Source organism: Triticum dicoccoides, chromosome 7A (assembly GCF_002162155.2).
Source record: "Triticum dicoccoides isolate Atlit2015 ecotype Zavitan chromosome 7A, WEW_v2.0, whole genome shotgun sequence".
NCBI lineage: Eukaryota > Viridiplantae > Streptophyta > Magnoliopsida > Poales > Poaceae > Triticum > Triticum dicoccoides.
The window spans coordinates 97,416,469-97,437,849 of NC_041392.1; the positions used below are offsets into that span (position 1 = coordinate 97,416,469).

At 45.0% G+C, this 21,381-nt stretch overlaps 1 pseudogene; it reads left to right on the forward strand.

Moving 5' to 3' along the window:
* Positions 1-18,926: 18,926 nt before the first annotated feature.
* On the forward strand, positions 18,927-20,777 carry LOC119333188 (annotated as a pseudogene).
* Positions 20,778-21,381: the final 604 nt, after the last annotated feature.

The window sequence follows — 21,381 nt, forward strand, 5'->3', positions numbered from 1 at the left end:
TGTTCTTCACTCGAACATGTTTTGTGTTCTTTTGTAAGTGGTTTTTTGTTCGGTACTTTTTTTGTTTCAAACACTTCAAAACCAAATTATTTATTTTGTTATTTTCCAAGAAAATGTTCCTATTTTTTTTAAAAAAGTTATAAATTAGTTAAATGTTAAATTTTGTTCATAAATTCAAAATTTCACACTTAAAAATATGTTCCACAATTTGAAGAAAAATGTTCGCATTTTTTCAGATATTTAAATATTTGTTCAAAATTGTTTGGATTTAAAACAATACTCAATATGTATTATAAAATTATTTATCATATATTTTCAGTATGTATTTATAAGAAATGTTCACTGTATATTAGAAAAATCTTCATGTAAACTAAAGAAATGTTGGAAAGATTGTTCGAAATGTTTAAAAATAGTTTGAAGAACTCAAAATTGGCCGAAATATTTTAAAAATGTTCTTGTTCCAAAAAGTCCGCATTTTAATATGTAAAACCAACTAAAGAGGCTGAAAAAATTCGCTACAGTACGCTGCTACGTACAGTGTTATCTCACTGTTGGACCAGCCCAATTAGGATGACCTCTGCGAAAGCTCAACTATTGGACGCCAAAGGGCGTCAAAAAGGGGCACTCAGTTGATTTGTGGACTGCTGCTTCGAATTTGCTGATACTGACACCTTAGGGCTCGTCTGATTTGTAGGATTTGCACACGATTTTTTGTAGGATTTAGATCTTCTGGAAACTTTCCTTCGATGTTGTTCGATTTACAGTATTGTGTTCCATAGTTCAGTTTCACAGGAAAAACAAAATGAGGTCAAACTTCATGGAAAATTCCTGGCGGGAAGAAAACGCGTGTGTGCGCGCGCCGGTGCCTCGCTCATGAGTTCCTGTGGATTTCCTGTATAACAAGCAAATAACCATTGTGTGAGAATTCCTCTGTTTTGCAATCGGTGGGATTTCACTGGACATGGCATCCCATTCCTCTAGTTTTCATGTCCCTACACTTTACCAATACTGCATATCAAACGAGGCCTTAGACGGCAAGGTAAATATTACGGTAAATCATTCAGGTATGTAGATCAGCCATATCAAAATCAATCATCACTAGATGATGTTTATAACTATATTTTTTTGCAACTATTAATGGCTTAAAATATCAGTAAGAGTCAAAATAAATTAACTTTCAAACTATATGTTTAAAATCCTTTAGTGGTGAGAAAGTGAAGATTATGCTATAGATGAGGACATGTTTTAGCAAATAAAGTAAACATAGAGAATTGGGGTAAGGTGATTAGCTAAAACGAACCGATGCATCACGCTCCCAAATTTTGCACGTGTGACACATGTTCCTTAAGGAATCAAGTTTTCCACCACACTTGTTAGAGCTTGATCGACAAGGGAGACTGTGAAGGAGCAATCTTTTAGCCACAAATGCAAAGCAATCCCGGACGTCACACCTGCGAAGCTCTGTACATCTCATTTGCCACTTTTTTTGATAAGTCCTGCTGCCAGCATCATTTTGTTTTCCTCCTTTATCTGCGAAATAGCCTAACTTGTTATTTAGTGACATACTTAATTTTTTATCAGTGCAATTGGATCACTAATCGTTTTCTTTTCAAACACAACATCATTTCTACATCTCCAAATAGCCCAAAAGATAGCAGAAATGCCAACCAGTGCCAATTTTTTTTTTGCTATTCCAGAAAAAGCTTTTTAACCAATTACCATTTTTTTGCTATCGAATTTGTTACTTCTTTTGAAAAGGGAGGATGATCCCCGGCCTCTGCATCAGAGTGATGCATGCAGCCAAGAGTACTTGAGTCATTGACCGAGCTTGACTAGTGCCGCGAGAGTTCAGATGGCAACGTGTGCAACTAAATCGGTGCCTACTTCAGTTCAGTAGTTTGGATGATCACCATTTGATAAGTAAAATAATTGCTAAGTGGGGGAATGTATAACACAAAAAATATGATTATGTGATATTTACTCTGTTAATATTCATTTTCATCCCCGCCCCCCCTCCCCCCTCAAAAATTTTTTCATTTTCATTTTCTCTTAATGCAGAGAGATGCCTATGGCTTTTGTATGCCCCCTGCACGCAGCGAAAGGAGACTCAAATGAGAGAAAGGGAGCTGAGAAGTGGCAGCCCAGTCCTCGCTCCTGTTTCAGAGCCAGAGGAAAGTCCATTGTCGTTTTTCCCACTCCGAAAGTCTTGTGTCGTTTGGTTGGCCCACGGCTGCTTTCTTCTCTTTTGTTTTCGCTCTCTCGCCAGTTTCATGCCTAGTACAGTACTAGCAGGCGCAGCGTATCACTGGATCAACAGCAACCCAATCTTTTGCTTCGGCTGCTAGCTCTGTCTACCTGACACTGCCCACGCTAGGACAAATGTAGGCGCTTTGTGTGCGGTGAAAAATGCCAAAACTGACCCTTTGGCCAAAGTTCAGAACAAAATGATCTTATTTTAAAAATATTTTACAAAATGGCCCTACTTGCATGACGCCCGCACCTGGGGCGCCATGGTAAACAACATGATCCCCTGATCAAAGGCGTCATACGAGTCGCCGATGACTTGCCATGTTGGCAGGGCATGGCCCCATAGCGCCCCAGGCCAGGGCGCCATGGTCAGCAGCATGACGCCCCTGCCCAAGGCGCCAGGCTCCTCTGTTCCCCATCACAAACCCTCTCTTTTCCCCTTCTCCACCCCAGCCGCCCCACTCATGACCCTCCCTAATGCCCATAAAATTTCATGGACCGGAGCTCCAAATCAGTGATTTATCCTCCCCTTCGACCCCTCAAGGTATTCTCCATCATTCTTCCTGTTTTTATTGGTTGAAATTCCGCATTGTGGCGATTTGGGGAAACCCTAGGTCATCCAATTTTGCTATTTTTGTTGATGCATTTTGGTGTTTATGATTGTAGATGGCGAGGACCGTAAATGTGCATCATGTGGACTTTGTTTCCTTTGAGAAGGGAGACGCGGAGTATGGTGACCCAAAAAAAAAGCCGGTGGTGATGGTATTTCCCGCAAGTCCTAGCCTTGAGGAGGTTGTGGTTGATCTTCAAAGAAGGTTGAATTGGATGGAAGAAAGTGATGGAGTAGACTTAATTGGAAGGTATAATATTGGTTATGGGCAACATATTCGTTGGAACATAATGCCTCTTGACTCCGAGTTTCATTGGGAAGCATATAAGGAGAGTGTGTTAACCCAAAGTATACATATTGATATGTAATCATTTAAATTTAACTCAAATACAATTCAATAATATTAGAAAACATGTAAAAACTGAAAACTAGTTGGCGTGAAGGCATGACTTGGTCATAGTAGCACATGGAAAAAAGATGGGGTCATTTCTCGCAAGTCAAAAAATGACATTTTGGCCTATGTTCGGTACGGTCTTCTCGACAAGTGGTCTTTTTTTTAGTTTGGAGGAATGATCTCATCTTTATGTTTTATTTCTCATAATGTTTTTTTAAAAAGAATTAAGAGGTTTGCACATAATTTACACGACGCACACATACCCGGCCATGAGCCTTACATGAGCTAACCAACATAATGAAACGTCGGCTTGTAGCTGTAGAATCAAAAAGAAAAATGCAACGCAGTGATTCCATCTCTGTTTTCTTTCAGAGACCATGGGCAACGAGTAGCTGGCTAGTACAAGTGTGACTTGACGGCCGTTTTAAAGAATGTTCTGCAATGGTGGTTATCGTGTTGGTTGGGTAAAAAAACAAAAAGCTTTTGTCAGATTTATCTTTGCTTCTCTGCAAGGCTGCAACCAATGAACCAAAGGCAGTTCTGTTCATTCAAACAAGAAGAAGACCAACTTGTCTGCAAGATTGCACCATGCTTTCTTTTCGGTCTCACCAACTCAACTCATGCGTGGGGAGGCAGGAGAAAGCTAGGGATCGGGAGATCAAAAAGGAGGAATCGATGAGGCAGCGCACGATGGCGTAGCTCCTGCCATTGCCTCTTTTTTTTGCGGGTGAGCTCTTGGCCTTGCCTGTGTGACGAATGTATGCTGGACAGTGATTATTTATTTTTATTATTTTTGAGCTGCCAATGGTTATTTATGCTAACCACTCTAGCAAGTCAATTCATGGTATAATTTATTGACATTTTTTCGATAGATCGTACCATTGCTTGCAACTATTACCATTTAAAATGCCGATAAATATTTTGGACGCAAGTTTTAATGCCAAATGAGGGCTTACTTTTGTTGAACTATGATATTAGCGATGCTGCTGATAAAATATTTATCATATATCGGAGAGTGGGGTCTGGAAGATGAAATTTGAGGTTATGTCAGAAATTACTCTTTCGTAGGTGACTGGGAAATAACCGTTTCTGTTTCTAAATCACCACTAATAATCATCTGATGTAAACAAGAGATTCATACGAGTGTAGAATTGGATTTATTTTTTCTAGAACATGAACCAAATTGATCATCCCTGCAAAAAAAGAACCAAATTGATGAAAATACCTTGAACATACGTCCACAAATTTTGACTGGGAAATAAAACATTTTAATTGACTGAGCTACCGTTACTCTGTATTAATATAAGGGTTCAATGTTTCAAAATTTTGGGATACTGCTTGAGTTGCTCTCTGCAATACTACATGCACTAACCTTAATTTTCCCAATGGATTTGTCGGAACTGGTTGCGTCCGCGGGAAATACCCAATGGTTCCTGGGTAATTTTTTTTCGATAAAGGACTTTTCATTGAATAGATATATCAAGGTGATACAATCGTATTGAAAGAAAGCCCGGCCTCTGCATAGCTAGATGCACACAGCCAAAAAGTCCAGAGCATCCTAAAAATAAGTTCTTGGGTACATATGTACCCTATATGGGGTTTTATTCTTAATAGTTAAACAAAAAGTCAAAATAGTTAAGAAACTATTTTTAGAATAAAGTTGACTTACTTGCGCACTAGTATACACATTTTCACAAAAAAGAAAACTATTTTGACTTCACAGCGAAAAAGACAAAATTTATTTGCTATTATAGGTCACTATTCATGCTATTTTGACCCAAATTTGTCTTTTTTGAAAAGAAGTCAAAGAGGAATTTTATGTTTTTGTCACTTTTCTCACTAGTGAAAGATCGTGGATGTCGCCTAGGGGGGGGTGAATAGGCGTTTTAAAATAATTACGGTTTAGGCTTGAACAAATGCGGAATAAACCTAGCGGTTAATTTGCCAAGCACAAAACCTAAAACAACTAGGCTCACCTATGTGCACCAACAACTTATGCTAAGAAAGATAAGCAACTATGTGATAGCAAGATATATGACAAGAAACAATATGGCTATCACAAAGTAAAGTGCATAAGTAAAGGGCTCGGGTAAGAGATAACCGAGGCACGAGGAGACGACGATGTATCCCGAAGTTCACACCCTTGCGGATACTAATCTCCGTTTGGAGCGGTGTGGAGGCACAATGCTCCCCAAGAAGCCACTAGGGCCACCGTAATCTCCTCACGCTCTCGCACAATGCAAGATGCCGTGATTCCACTAAGGGACCCTTGAGGGCGGTCACCGAACCCGTACAAATGGCAACCCTTGGGGGCGGTCACCGAACCCGTACACTTTGGCAACCTTTGTGGGCGGTCACCGAACCCGTACACTTTGGCAACCTTTGGGGGCGGTCACCGGTACCCGTACACTTTGGCAACCTTTGTGGGCGGTCACCGAACCCGTACACTTTGGCAACCTTTGGGGGCGGTCACCGGTACCCGTACATTTTGGCAACCCTTGGGGGCGGTCACCGGTACCCGTCAAATTGCTCGGGGCGATCTCCACAACCTAATTGGAGACCCCGACGCTTGCCCGGAGCTTTGCACCACAATGATTGAGCTCCGAATACCAACAACCGTCTAGGGCGCCCAAGCACCCAAGAGGAACAAGCTCAAGGGTACCAAGCACCCAAGAGTAATAAGCTTCTCAACTTGTAACTTCCACGTATCACGTGGAGAACTCAAACTGATGCACCAAATGCAATGGCAAGGGCACACGGAGTGCCCAAGTCCTTCTCTCTCAAATCCCACCGAAGCAACTAATGCTAGGGAGGAAAATGAGAGGAAGAATAAGAAAGAGAACACCAAGAACTCCAAGATCTAGATCCAAGGGGTTCCCCTCACATAGAGGAGAAAGTGATTGGTGGAAATGTGGATCTAGATCTCCTCTCTCTTTTCCCTCAAAAACTAGCAAGAATCCATGAAGGGATTGAGAGTTAGCAAGCTCGAAGAAGGTCAACAATGGGGAAGAACACGAGCTCAAAGGATAAGGTTCAATGGGGAAGAAGACCCCCTTTTATAGGAGGGGGAAAATCCAACCGTTATGTGCTCAGCCCGCACACGAGCGGTACTACCGCTCCATGAGCAGTACTACCGCTCAGGCGGAATAAACAGGGAAAAGGAGCAACAAAACATGAACCTCGGGGCGGTAGTACCGTAGGAGACAGCGGTACTACCGCTGGGTTAGGCGGTACTACCGCACCCTTCGGCGGTACTGCCGCGCAGAACGAAGGGTAAAGGGAAAGAGGGAATCGGGCGGTACTACCGCGGAGGAAGGGCGGTACTGCCGCTAAGGAGCGGTACTACCGCACTACTGCCGCAGCGAGGTACCGCACAATCCGACACAGAAAAAGACCCCTCGAATCGACGCGGTAGGGACCTGGTAAGCCAACGGTAGTACTGCTGCGGAGTCACCGCCGGTACTACCGCTGCGGAGCGGTACTGCCGCTTGTGACTCCTCAGCGGTACTACCGCTGGGTACCACGGTACTACCGCTCGGACGCTGACAAAAACCACACTCAAGAAAACCAGAACTGCCATAACTTCTGCATATGACCTCCGAATTGAGCAAACTCAAGCTTATTGAAAACAAGACGATGAGTAGTATCAAAACAGCGACAAAAAGAGGAGTGAAACCTCCAACCGAGAAGAACCGGCAAAACCTCCAACATCGAAAACATCATAGAAGATGCAAGCGAACTCCGTTTTCGATGAACTCAAGCTTGTCAACAAGATGACCGTAAGCTCTAAGACTCACAAAGAGAACCAAACAAGAACCAAGAAAGATGATGCAAGGATGCAATAGTTTGAGCTCTCAACGAACGATACGATCAAGCTACTCATTGAGAGCCCCCCTTGATAGTATGGCAATCGATCATATAACCCGGTCTCCCAACTACCATCATGAGACCGATAAAATAGAAAACCTATCAAGGGCAAACCTTTGCCTTGCACATGGTCCACTTGAGCTAGATGATGACGATCTTGACTCCCTCAAATTGGACCACCTTTCTTGATTGTGTTGGCTCGATGAAGACTAGTTGATTGCTCCCCCATACTCCACTATGGGTGAGCCTTTCTTCCGCACATCTTCACAAGTTCATTGTCACCACAATGGACGGCAAGCTTCAAGCATTTGATCTCTTCGTGATGCTCCACTTGAACTTGCACCGCAACCTTTCTTGATTGTGTTGAGTCGATGAAGACTAGTTGATTGCTCCCCCACACTCTACTATGGGCGAGCTACTCTTCCGCACATCTTCACCAGTCCATTGTCACCACAAAGGACAACAAGCTTTAAGCATTTGATCTCTTGGTGGTGCTCCACTTGAACTTGCACACCGCAACCTAACCCCACAAAGAACCCTCACGAAGACCATGGGTTAGTACACAAAGCGTAATTGACAATGCTTACCATACCATGGGATCACTTGATCCCTCTCGGTACATCTTCTACGCTTTGTGGGTTGATCATCTTGATTCACTCTTTAACTTAGTCTTGATCAACCTCTCACAAGACCAATTTTTAGGTAATTCCTTGAATAGCACCTTGGTCGACACAAACTCTAATTGAAACCAACACATGTACTCCAAGAAAAGCATATGGACAAAACCTACAAATATAACTCAAGGCAACCATTAGTCCATAGAGATTGTCATCAATTACCAAAACCAAACATGGGGGCACCGCATGTTCTATAAACTAGTACAATAGAAGGTCAAGTTTTTATCTAAAATATTTTTAGAAATTTTTTACTTTTTGTTGAATTACTAAATTATTTTGGAATATAGGGTACATATGTACCTAGGAACCAAAAGTTCCCCTCCTTGCGTCCGCACCCTATTTTGAGAACATATATACATCCCAAAGTTTCAATTTTTTTTTGAAAAACTCATGGATGTGTCACAAGTTATTGAAGGAAATATGCCCTAGAGGCAATAATAAAGTTATTATTTATTTCCTTATAATCATGATAAATGTTTATTATTCATGCTAGAATTGTATTAACCGGAAACATAATACATGTGTGAATACATAGACAAACAAAGTGTCACTAGTATGCCTCTACTTGACTAGCTTGTTAATCAAAGATGGTTATGTTTCCTAACCATGAACGATGAGTTGTTATTTGATTAACGAGGTCACATCATTAGTTGAATGATCTGATTGACATGACCCATTCCATTAGCTTAGCACCCGATCGTTTAGTATGTTGTTATTGCTTTCTTCATGACTTATACATGTTCCTATAACTATGAGATTATGCAACTCCCGTTTGCCGGAGGAACACTTTGGGTGCTACCAAACGTCACAACGTAACTGGATGATTATAAAGGAGCATTACAGGTGTCTCCAAAGGTAGATGTTGGGTTGGCGTATTTCGAGATTAGGATTTGTCACTCCGATTGTCGGAGAGGTATCTCTGGGCCCTCTCGGTAATGCACATCACATAAGCCTTGCAAGCATTGCAACTAATGAGTTAGTTGCGAGATGATGTATTACAGAACGAGTAAAGAGACTTGCCGGTAACGAGATTGAACTAGGTATTGGATACCGACGATCGAATCTCGGGCAAGTAACATACCGATGACAAAGGGAACAACGTATGTTGTTATGCGGTCTGACCGATAAAGATCTTCGTAGAATATGTAGGAGCCAATATGGGCATCCAGGTCCCGCTATTGGTTATTGACCGGAGACGTGTCTCGGTCATGTCTACATTGTTCTCGAACCCGTAGGGTCCGCACGCTTAAGGTTACGATGACAGTTATATTATGAGTTTATGCATTTTGATGTACCGAAGGTTGTTCAGAGTCCCGGATGTGATCACGGACATGAAGAGGAGTCTCGAAATGGTCGAGACGTAAAGATTGATATATTGGAAGCCTATGTTTGGATATCGGAAGTGTTCCGGGTGAAATCGGGATTTTACCGGAGTACCGGGAGGTTACCGGAACCCCCCGGGAACCATATGGGCCTAGATGGGCTTTAGTGGAAAGGAGAAAGGGGCAGCCCAAGGTGGCCGCGCGCCTCCCCCCTCCCCCTAGTCCTATTAGGACTAGGAGAGGTGGCCGGCCCCCCTTCTCTCTCTTTCCCCCTCGGGGAATCCTAGTCCAACTAGGATTGGGGGGGGGGGAGTCCTACTCCCGGGAGGAGAAGGACTCCTCCTGCGCCCTCCTCCTGGCCGGCGCCCCCTCCCCCTTGGCTCCTTTATATACCGAGGCAGAGGCACCCCAGAAACACACAAGTTGATCCACGTGATCTATTCCTTAGCCGTGTGCGGTGCCCCCTGCCACCATATTCCTCGATAATACTGTAGCGGAGTTTAGGCGAAGCCCTGCTGCTGTAGTGCATCAAGATCGTCACCACGCCGTCGTGCTGACGGAACTCTTCCCCGACACTTTGCTGAATCGGAGTCCGGGGATCGTCATCGAGCTGAACGTGTGCTCGAACTCGGAGGTGCCGTAGTTTCGGTACTTGATCGGTTGGATCGCGAAGACGTACGACTACTTCCTCTACGTTGTGTCAACGCTTCCGCAGTCGGTCTGCGTGGGTACGTAGAGAACACTCTCCCCTCTCGTTGCTATGCATCACATGATCTTGCGTGTGCGTAGGAATTTTTTTGAAATTACTACGAAACCCAACAGTGGTATCAGAGCCTAGGTTATTTATGTTGATGTTATATGCACGAGTAGAACACAAGTGAGTTGTGGGCGATATAAGTCATACTGCCTACCAGCATGTCATACTTTGGTTCGGCGGCATTGTTGGACGAGACGACCCGGACCAACCTTACGCGTACGCTTACGCGAGACCGGTTCCCCCGACGTGCTTTGCACATAGGTGGCTTGCGGGCGACTGTCTCTCCAACTTTAGTTGAACCGAGTATGGCTACGCCCGGTCCTTGCGAAGGTTAAAACGGAGTCTATTTGACAAACTATCGTTGTGGTTTTGATGCGTAGGTGAGATTGGTTCTTGCTTAAGCCCGTAGCAGCCACGTAAAACTTGCAACAACAAAGTAGAGGACGTCTAACTTGTTTTTGCAGGGCATGTTGTGATGAGATATGGTCAAGACATGATGCTGAATTTTATTGTATGAGATGATCATGTTTTGTAACCGAGTTATCGGCAACTAGCAGGAGCCTTATGGTTGTTGTTTTATTGTATGCAATGAAATCGCGATGTAATGCTTTACTTTATTGCTAAACAGTAGTAATAGTCGTGGAAGCATAAGCCTGGCGAGACGACAACGATGCTACGATGGAGATCAAGGTGTCACGCCGGTGACGATGGTGATCACGACGATGCTTCGGAGATGGAGATCACAAGCACAAGATGATGATGGCCATATCATATCACTTATATTGATTGCATGTGAAGTTTATCCTTTTATGCATCTTATCTTGCTTTGATTGACGGTAGCATTGTAAGATGATCTCTCACTAAATTATCAAGAAGTGTTCTCCCTGAGTATGCACCGTTGCGAAAGTTCTTCGTGCTGAGACACCACGTGATGATCGGGTGTGATAGGTTCTACGTTCAAATACAACGGGTGCAAAACAGTTGCACACGCGGAATACTCAGGTTATACTTGACGAGCCAAGCATATACAGATATGGCCTCGGAACACGGAGACCGAAAGGTCGAGCGTGAATCATATAGTAGATATGATCAACATAACGATGTTCACCATTGAAAACTACTCCATCTCACGTGATGATCGGTTATGGTTTAGTTGATTTGGATCACGTAATCAGTTAGAGGATTAGAGGGATGTCTATCTAAGTGGGAGTTCTTTAATTAATTTGATTAACTGAACTTAAATTTATCATGAAACTTAGTACCTGATTAGTATCTTGCTTGTTTATGTTTGATTGTAGATAGATGGCTCGTGCTGTTGTTCCATTGAATTTTAATGCGTTCCTTGAGAAAGCAAAGTTGAAAGATGATGGTAGCAATTACACGGACTGGGTCCATAACCTGAGGATTATCCTCATTGATGCACAGAAGAATTACGTCCTGGAAGCACCGCTGGGTGCCAGGCCTGCTGCAGGAGCAACGCCGGATGTTATGAACGTCTGGTAGAGCAAAGCTGATGACTACTCGATAGTTCAGTGTGCCATGCTTTACGGCTTAGAATCGGGACTTCAACGACATTTTGAACGTCATGGAGCATATGAGATGTTCCAAGAGTTGAAGTTAATATTTCAAGCAAATGCCCGAATTGAGAGATATGAAGTCTCCAATAAGTTCTATAGCTGCAAGATGGAGGAGAATAGTTCTGTCAGTGAGCATATACTCAAAATGTCTGGGTATAATAATCACTTGATTCAATTGGGAGTTAATCTTCCAGATGATTGCGTCGTTGACAGAATTCTTCAATCACTGCCACCAAGCTACAAGAGCTTCATGATGAACTATAATATGCAAGGGATGAACAAGACTATTCCCGAGCTCTTCGCAATGCTGAAAGCTGCGGAGGTAGAAATCAAGAAAGAGCATCAAGTGTTGATGGTCAACAAGACCACCAGTTTCAAGAAAAAGGGCAAAGGGAAGAAGAAGGGGAACTTCAAAAAGAACGGCAAGCAAGTTGCTACTCAAGAGAAGAAACCCAAACCTGGACCTAAGCCTGAAACTGAGTGTTTCTATTGCAAGCAGACTGGTCACTGGAAGCGGAACTGCCCCAAGTATTTGGCGGATAAGAAGGATGGCAAGGTGAACAAAGGTATATGTGATATACATGTTATTGATGTGTACCTTACTAATGCTCACAGTAGCACCTGGGTATTTGATACTGGTTCTGTTGCTAATATTTGCAACTCAAAACAGGGACTACGGATCAAGCGAAGATTGGTTAAGGACGAGGTGACGATGCGCGTGGGAAACGGTTCCAAAGTCGATGTGATCGCAGTCGGCACACTACCTCTACATCTACCTTCGGGATAAGTATTAGACCTAAATAATTGTTATTTGGTGCCAGCGTTAAGCATGAACATTATATCTGGATCTTGTTTGATGCGAGACGGTTATTCATTTAAATCAGAGAATAATGGTTGTTCTATTTATATGAGTAATATCTTTTATGGTCATGCACCCTTGAAGAGTGGTCTATTCTTGTTGAATCTCGATAGTAGTAACACACATATTCATAATGTTGAAGCCAAAAGATGCAGAGTTGATAATGAGAGTGCAACTTATTTGTGGCACTGTCGTTTAGGTCATATCGGTGTAAAGCGCATGAAGAAACTCCATTCTGATGGACTTTTGGAACCACTTGATTATGAATCACTTGGTACTTGCGAACCGTGCCTTATGGGCAAGATGACCAAAACACCGTTCTCCGGTACTATGGAGAGAGCAACAGATTTGTTGGAAATCATACATACAGATGTATGTGGTGCGATGAATATTGAGGCTCGTGGCGGATATCGTTATTTTCTCACCTTCACAGATGATTTAAGCAGATATGGGTATATCTACTTAATGAAACATAAGTCTGAAACATTTGAAAAGTTCAAGGAATTTCAGAGTGAAGTTGAAAATCATCGTAACAAGAAAATAAAGTTTCTACGATCTGATCGTGGAGGAGAATATTTGAGTTACGAGTTTGGTGTACATTTGAAAAATTGTGGAATAGTTTCGCAACTCACGCCACCCGGAACACCACAGCATAATGGTGTGTCCGAACGTCGTAATCGTACTTTACTAGATATGGTGCGATCTATGATGTCTCTTACTGATTTACTGCTATCATTTTGGGGATACGCTCTAGAGACAGCCGCATTCACGTTAAATAGGGCACCATAAAAATCCATTGAGACGACGCCTTATGAACTGTGGTTTGGCAAGAAACCAAAGTTGTCCTTTCTGAAAGTTTGGGGCTGCGATGCTTAAGTGAAAAAGCTTCAACCTGAGAAGCTCGAACCCAAATCGGAGAAATGTGTCTTCATAGGATATCCAAAGGAAACTATTGGATACACCTTCTATCACAGATCCGAAGGCAACACTTTTGTTGCTAAATTCGGAAACTTTCTAGAGAAGGAGTTTCTCTCGAAAGAAGTGAGTGGGAGGAAAGTAGAACTTGACGAGGTAACTGTACCTGCTCCCTTATTGGAAAGTAGTACATCACAAAAAACTGTTTCAGTGACACCTACACCAGTTAGTGAGGAAGCTAATGATAATGATCATGAAACTTCAGATCAAGATACTGCTGAACCTCGTAGATCAACCAGAGTAAGATCTGCACCAGAGTGGTACGGTAATCCTGTTCTGGAAGTCATGCTACTAGATCATGATGAACCTGCGAACTATGAAGAAGCGATGGTGAGACCAGATTCCACAAAATGGCTTGAAGCCATGAAATCTGAGATGGGATCCATGTATGAGAACAAAGTATGGACTTTGGTTGACTTGCCCGATGATCGGCAAGCAATTGAGAATAAATGGATCTTCAAGAAGAAGACTGACACTGACGGTAATGTTACTGTCTACAAAGCTCGACTTGTCGCAAAAGGTTTTCGACAAGTTCAAGGGGTTGACTACGATGAGACCTTCTCACCCGTAGCGATGCTTAAGTCTGTCCGAATCATGTTAGCAATTGCCGCATTTTATGATTATAAAATTTGGCAAATGGATGTCAAAACTACATTCCTGAATGGATTTCTGGAAGAAGAGTTGTATATGATGCAACCAGAAGGTTTTGTCGATCCAAAAGGAGCTAACAAAGTGTGCAAGCTCCAGCGATCCATTTATGGACTGGTGCAAGCCTCTCGGAGTTGGAATAAACGCTTTGATAGTGTGATCAAAGCATTTGGTTTTATACAGACTTTCGGAGAAGCCTGTATTTACAAGAAAGTGAGTGGGAGCTCTGTAGCATTTCTGATATTATATGTGGATGACATATTACTGATTGGAAATGAAATAGAATTTCTGGATAGCATAAAGGGATACTTGAATAAGAGTTTTTCAATGAAAGACCTCGGTGAAGCTGCTTACATATTAGGCATAAAGATCTATAGAGATAGATCAAGACGCTTAATTGGACTTTCACAAACAATATACCTTGACAAAATTTTGAAGAAGTTCAAAATGGGTCAAGCAAAGAAAGGATTCTTGCCTGTATTACAAGGTGTGAAATTGAGTAAGACTCAATGCCCGACCACTGCAGAAGATAGAGAGAATATGAAAGATGTTCCCTATGCATCAGCGATAGGATCTATCATGTATGCAATGCTGTGTACCAGACCTGATGTGTGCCTTGCTATAAGTCTAGCAGGGAGGTACCAAAGTAATCCAGGAGTGGATCACTGGACAGTGGTCAAGAACATCCTGAAATACCTGAAAAGGACTAAGGATATGTTTCTCGTATATGGAGGTGACAAAGAGCTCGTCGTAAATGGTTACGTTGATGCAAGCTTTGACACTGATCCGGACGATTCTAAATCGCAAACCGGATACGTGTTTACATTAAACGGTGGAGCTGTCAGTTGGTGCAGTTCTAAACAAAGCGTCGTAGCGGGATCTACATGTGAAGCGGAGTACATAGCTGCTTCGGAAGCAGCGAACGAAGGAGTCTGGATGAAGGAGTTCATATCCAATCTAGGTGTCATACCTAGTGCATCGGGTCCAATCAAAATCTTTTGTGACAATACTGGTGCAATTGCCTTGGCAAAGGAATCCAGATTTCACAAGAGAACCAAGCACATCAAGAGACGCTTCAATTCCATCCGGGATCTAGTCCAGGTGGGAGACATAGAGATTTGCAAGATACATACGGATCTGAATGTTGCAGACCCGTTGACTAAGCCTCTCCCACGAGCAAAACATGATCAGCACCAAGGCTCCATGGGTGTTAGAATCATTACAGTGTAATCTAGATTATTGACTCTAGTGCAAGTGGGAGACTGAAGGAAATATGCCCTAGAGGCAATAATAAAGTTATTATTTATTTCCTTATAATCATGATAAATGTTTATTATTCATGCTAGAATTGTATTAACCGGAAACATAATACATGTGTGAATACATAGACAAACAAAGTGTCACTAGTATGCCTCTACTTGACTAGCTCGTTAATCAAAGATGGTTATGTTTCCTAACCATGAACAATGAGTTGTTATTTGATTAACGAGGTCACATCATTAGTTGAATGATCTGATTGACATGACCCATTCCATTAGCTTAGCACCCGATCATTTAGTATGTTGCTATTGCTTTCTTCATGACTTATACATGTTCCTATAACTATGAGATTATGCAACTCCCATTTGCAGGAGGAACACTTTGGGTGCTACCAAACGTCACAACATAACTGGGTGATTATAAAGGAGCATTACAGGTGTCTCCAAAGGTAGATGTTGGGTTGGCGTATTTCGAGATTAGGATTTGTCACTCCGATTGTCAGAGAGGTATCTCTGGGCCCTCTCAGTAATGCACATCACATAAGCCTTGCAAGCATTGCAACTAATGAGTTAGTTGCGAGATGATGTATTACAGAACGAGTAAAGAGACTTGCCGGTAACGAGATTGAACAAGGTATTGGATACCGACGATCGAATCTCGGGCAAGTAACATACCGATGACAAAGGGAACAACGTATGTTGTTATGCGGTCTGACCGATAAAGATCTTTGTAGAATATGTAGGAGCCAATATGGGCATCCAGGTCCCGCTATTGGTTATTGACCGGAGACGTGTCTCGGTCATGTCTACATTGTTCTCGAACCCGTAGGGTCCGCACGCTTAAGGTTACGATGACAGTTATATTATGAGTTTATGCATTTTGATGTACCGAAGGTTGTTCGGAGTCCCGGATGTGATCACGGACATGACGAGGAGTCTCGAAATGGTCGAGATATAAAGATTGATATGTTGGAAGCCTATGTTTGGATATCAGAAGTGTTCCGGGTGAAATCGGGATTTTACCGGAGTACCGGGTGGTTACCGGAACCCCCCGGGAACCATATGGGCCTAGATGGGCTTTAGTGGAAAGGAGAAAGGGGCAGCCCAAGGTGGCCACGCGCCTCCCCCCTCCCCCTAGTCCTATTAGGACTAGGAGAGGTGGCCGCCCCCCCTTCTCTCTCTTTCCCCCTCAGGGAATCCTAGTCCAACTAGGATTGGGGGGGGGGGGAGTCCTACTCCCGGAAGGAGAAGGACTCCTCCTGCGCCCTCCTCCTGGCTGGCGCCCCCCTCCCCCTTGGCTCCTTTATATACTGAGGCAGAGGCACCCCAGAAACACACAAGTTGATCCACGTGATCTATTCCTTAGCCGTGTGCGGTGCCCCCTGCCACCATATTCCTCGATAATACTGTAGCGGAGTTTAGGCGAAGCCCTGCTGCTGTAGTGCATCAAGATCGTCACCACGCCGTCGTGCTGACGGAACTCTTCCCCGACACTTTGCTGGATCGGAGTCCGGGGATCGTCATCCAGCTGAACGTGTGCTCGAACTCGGAGGTGTCGTAGTTTCGGTACTTGATCGGTTGGATCGCGAAGACGTACGACTACTTCCTCTACATTGTGTCAACGCTTCCGCAGTCGGTCTGCGTGGGTACGTAGACAACACTCTCCCCTCTCGTTGCTATGCATCACATGATCTTGCGTGTGCGTAGGAAATTTTTTGAAATTACTACGAAACCCAACAGTTATAACATAAAGCTTCTTGCCAGAAGTTTCACAAAACCATTCGTACATGTAGGTGATTATAAACATGCTTAAAAAACAAAACAGTAGTATGACATGCACACACTATTTTTGCATGTATGTTTACAAGGCTTGAAATCTTTATTGCATGTTGTCAAACCGGCCACCGTACGTGTTGTTCTCAGTCTTGCCACCTCTCATTCTTGGCCCATTCATCAACTTGATATCAAGAACGCCTTCTAACATGGTGAGCTTGGCGAGACGGTTTATTGCACGCAGCCTGCTGGATTCATCGACACCTCTCACCCCAACCATGTTTGCCTCGAAACAAGCTCCTCGCACTTGGTTCGTGAGGTTCAAATCCTTCATTCTTTCTTTACGGTTTATTTATTCCAAATGTGACACATCCCTCTTTATTTATCGACATGGCTCATCCATTGCATATCTCCTACTCTATGTAGATGACATTATTCTTACTGCTAACAATTCAGTCACACTAAGTTCCATCATCACATCTCTACGCTCCGAGTTTGCCATGTCTGACCTTGGTGATATACATCACTTTTTTGGTGTTAATGTTATTCGCTCTCCCACCGGCTTGTTTGTATCCCAACAGCAGTACGCACTCGAGATATTGGACCGCGCCAACATGGTTCACCGCAACCCGATTCCCACCCCCGTGGATACTAAATCCAAACTTTCCTCCATGGATGGCGATCCCGTATCCGGTCCTACTCTTTATAGGAGTCTTACTTGGGCCCTACATATCGTACCATCACTCGACCGGACATATCATATGTTGTTCAGGGCCAGTTCTTTTGGGCGATTCTACCAGAATCACCCCCCTCCCCAGCTTCTCCCAGAATCACTACTCCATATATTTTTTACAATCCTAGCTAATTAGACCTTAACTAGATAGGATTGTAAAAAAATATAGAGTGACGATTCTGGGAGAAGCTGGGGAGGGGGGTGATTCTGGGAGAATCGCCGAAAAGAACTGGCCCCCAGCAGGCTTGCCTATTTATGCATGACCCTCGTACCTTCCATCTACAACTCGTCAAAAGAATCCTACACTATGTAAGGGCACCTCGCACTTTGGGCTTCAACTTTACAAGTCCACGTCCTCTGATCTCGTGGCCTATTCTGACGCTGATTGGGTCGGATGCCCCGACACCAGGAAGTCCACATCCGGCTTTTGTGTTTTTCTTGGGTCTAATCTCATCTCCTGGCCCTCAAAAGACAACCCACTATATCACGATCGAGCGCAGAAGCAGAATACAAGGTCGTCGCGAATTGCGTTGCAGAAACTACGTCGGTGCGCCAACTACTTCAGGAACTCCATCGCCCTCCAGCGCGCGCCATCATTGTCTAATGTGATAATATCAGCGCCACCTACCTCTCCCCCAATCCGTTTCAACACCAGTGCAAGAAGCATGTCGAAATCGACCTCCACTTTGTGCGGGTCGTGTCGCCTTGGGAGAGGCAAGAGTTCTGCATGTACCCTGTGGATTGCAATTTGCTTTTTTTTGAACATCAGTACGGACACAAGCGCTCATATGCACGCGCATATACTCATCCTACCCATATGAGCACCTCCGAAAGACTGAGCCGACATATCATCTTGTGATTTACGAAGTCATCGTAGGCACCTCGTCGTCGACGGGAACGTCTCCTCCCACTGAATGCGCATCGCCGGAAATCCTAAAATAAATGCGAGCATCAGAATTTAAAACCTGATGGGCTGGGATACCACTGTCCCTTAACCATCCAATCGCGGATTGCATTTTTCTGATGTGTTCACTTAAGGATTGGGGCATAGTATGTGTGTAACTGTAACAGCACTGCATGTATCTGTTGTAAGTTCCTCCTCTTCTTTAGCCACCTCTCCATGTCAAAGGGCCTGCGTGCCTCTGATCACGGGAGTAGTTACTGCTATGAATAACATAGTAGTGTGCACAGATCTCTCTTCTAGCTAGCACGACCACCAACTCGCACCATGCCTTCCGTCGACCCGGAACATGGCGAGGTCACCACAGAAGAAATCCTCGCCCCCGACGTTGCCATGCCAACGAGAGGCACGGGCGCCGAGGGCTTCGCCTCCTTCCTGCGCACCCAGGGCGAGGTCGACGCGCTCTGCGACAAGTACGGCGTGCCCAAGGATCAGTACACCGCGCGCCCTGCCGACGACCTGCGCGCGAACTCACGGCCGCCACCGGGTGCCATCTGCGTGTACGCGCGCGCACTGGAGGCCGGCATGCGCGTCCCGCTGGACGGCTTCTTCCGCGACGTCCTCGCCCACTTCGGCATCGCGCCGGCGCAGCTCACGCCCAACGGGTGGCGCGTCATGGAGGGCTTCCTGGAGCTCTGCCGCTCCGCCGACGTGCCTCCGTCGCTCGCGGTGTTCCGGCGCTTCTTCCACCTCTCCGTCTACGACCGAAAGCACAGGAAAGGGTGGTACTTTTTCGTGTCCAGGGGGGGGCAGCTCGGGCCTGCGCTTCACGGGGATGCCCAACCGGAATTCCAAATCCATCGTGGGCTGGAAACACGACTTCTTCTTCCTCTCGTCGCCGGCGCCGTGGCATTGAGCGGTGGACTGGGGCGAGCCGCCCAGGTGCTCCTTCGGAATCCCGGCGCTCACCGTTGAGGAAAACGAATCGGCGGTGAAGCTGCTGGCTGCTCACGGTGGCGCCGCTGTTGATCTCAGGGACCTGCTCCCTGCTACGTGCCCATGGCAGCGCCGCTATCCCTGCAAAACCAACCTTGCTGGCGCCATGATAACCGCAGCATCCCCGCCGCCGCCGCCTTCTACAACTCGTACTACTTCCTGTTCGAAAGGTATGGATCCCTCTGCCCACGACATGATGAAGATTATGCCGGCGGGGAAGGCGGCCGCGTCGGCGTCGGCGAAGAAGAGGACCTGGGAGGAAGCCAACGGCGTGGAGGAGGTTCCGCCTCTTTCAGTTCTGCCCTCAGTGCACTCGCCACCGCCACAGCACTTCCCCAGCAGACAAAACGGACACACCACAGACTGGGAGGCTGCACGGGAGCTGCTGCAGGGCGCCACCGAGCGGCCGCTGGAGCGCGTGTTCGCGGCGAACGAGCCATCAGATGCCATGGGAAATCGGGTTGCCGACGACGCAGCGATTCGTCAGGTATTGCCAGCGAATACCATGGGAAAGCGTTACATTGACGCAGTCCAATCGATCTTATTGTTGTGTTCAGCATGCGAACTATGCGCTGGAGCTGGAGAAGAAGCTGGTGGCCAGGGAGCGCGAGGCCGCGGCGCTGCGGAAGCAGTTCGAGGAGGCGAAGAACGAGCTCGCCGTGGTAAAGAGAGCGGCGGACGCGGAGCGGGAGAAGGCTAAGTCCGAGCTGGTGAAGACGAAGGCCGAGGTCGCCGCGTCTCTGGCGGATGTGGTGAAGATGAAGGGCGAGCTCACCGCGGCAGAGGCCGAGGCGGTGAGGACGAAGGCCGAACTAGCCGCGGCCGAGGCGGCCGAGTTCCGGGATGGCGCGCCCGGTATTAGCGACGGCGGAGGTACTTGCAACGTTGGAGGGCAATGGTGTTGCTGCTCGCCTGCTCGAGGGGTAGGCCGATGTGAACGACGCATGTTGGAGGTGCCTGACGAGGCAGCGGTTGTTGGACTTGGAATTGACGTGAGTGGAGTGGCAACAACAGTTGTTCATCTTGGAGGTATGATTTTTTCAGCAGATGGCAAGATCTTCTGGACAAAAACAGAGACAGTGCAGGCAACAATCTTACTGTATCTTCTCCCTAGCCTTTTTTCCAGTCAAACTGAAGGCTATACACATCTGCATTAACAGCAACCATGTTTCAGTCAACTGAATGCTCATCAAGTATGGCGAATCTTAATTTGCAGCATGCACGTTTTACTTTGTTGTCATGGATAATATACCTACATTTTGCCATGCAATTTTAACCATCTATTTTTGTCATGTCAAAATTTACTTTATTTTTGCCATGGCAAAACTTTAGCTACATTGCCATGACAAATTTATATTAACATACATGGCAATTTTTTCTCTACTTTGCCGTGTCAATTTTTACTTTATTTTGCCATGGCAAAATATTACCTTCATTTGTCATGGCAAATTTACATTCAACTACATGGCAAATTTAATCTAACATATATGGCAAATTTTACTCCAATTGCTCATGGCAAATACACCTTTTTTGGACCATGCCAAATTTACTTTATCTAACCATGCCAAATTACCTGTATTATTGCCATAGCAAAACAAAGAAGAGAACAAAAATTTCCCATGTCAATTTTACTTCATTTTGCCATGACAAAACTTTACCTTCAACAGGAGCATTAGGAGGCTCACGTCAACCTAAGTATTAGCCACTTGGGTTGGTTCAACAGGAGCATTAGGAGGCTCAAAAACATGGCAAACTTGCCATGGCAACTTTGCCATGTTCGAAAACA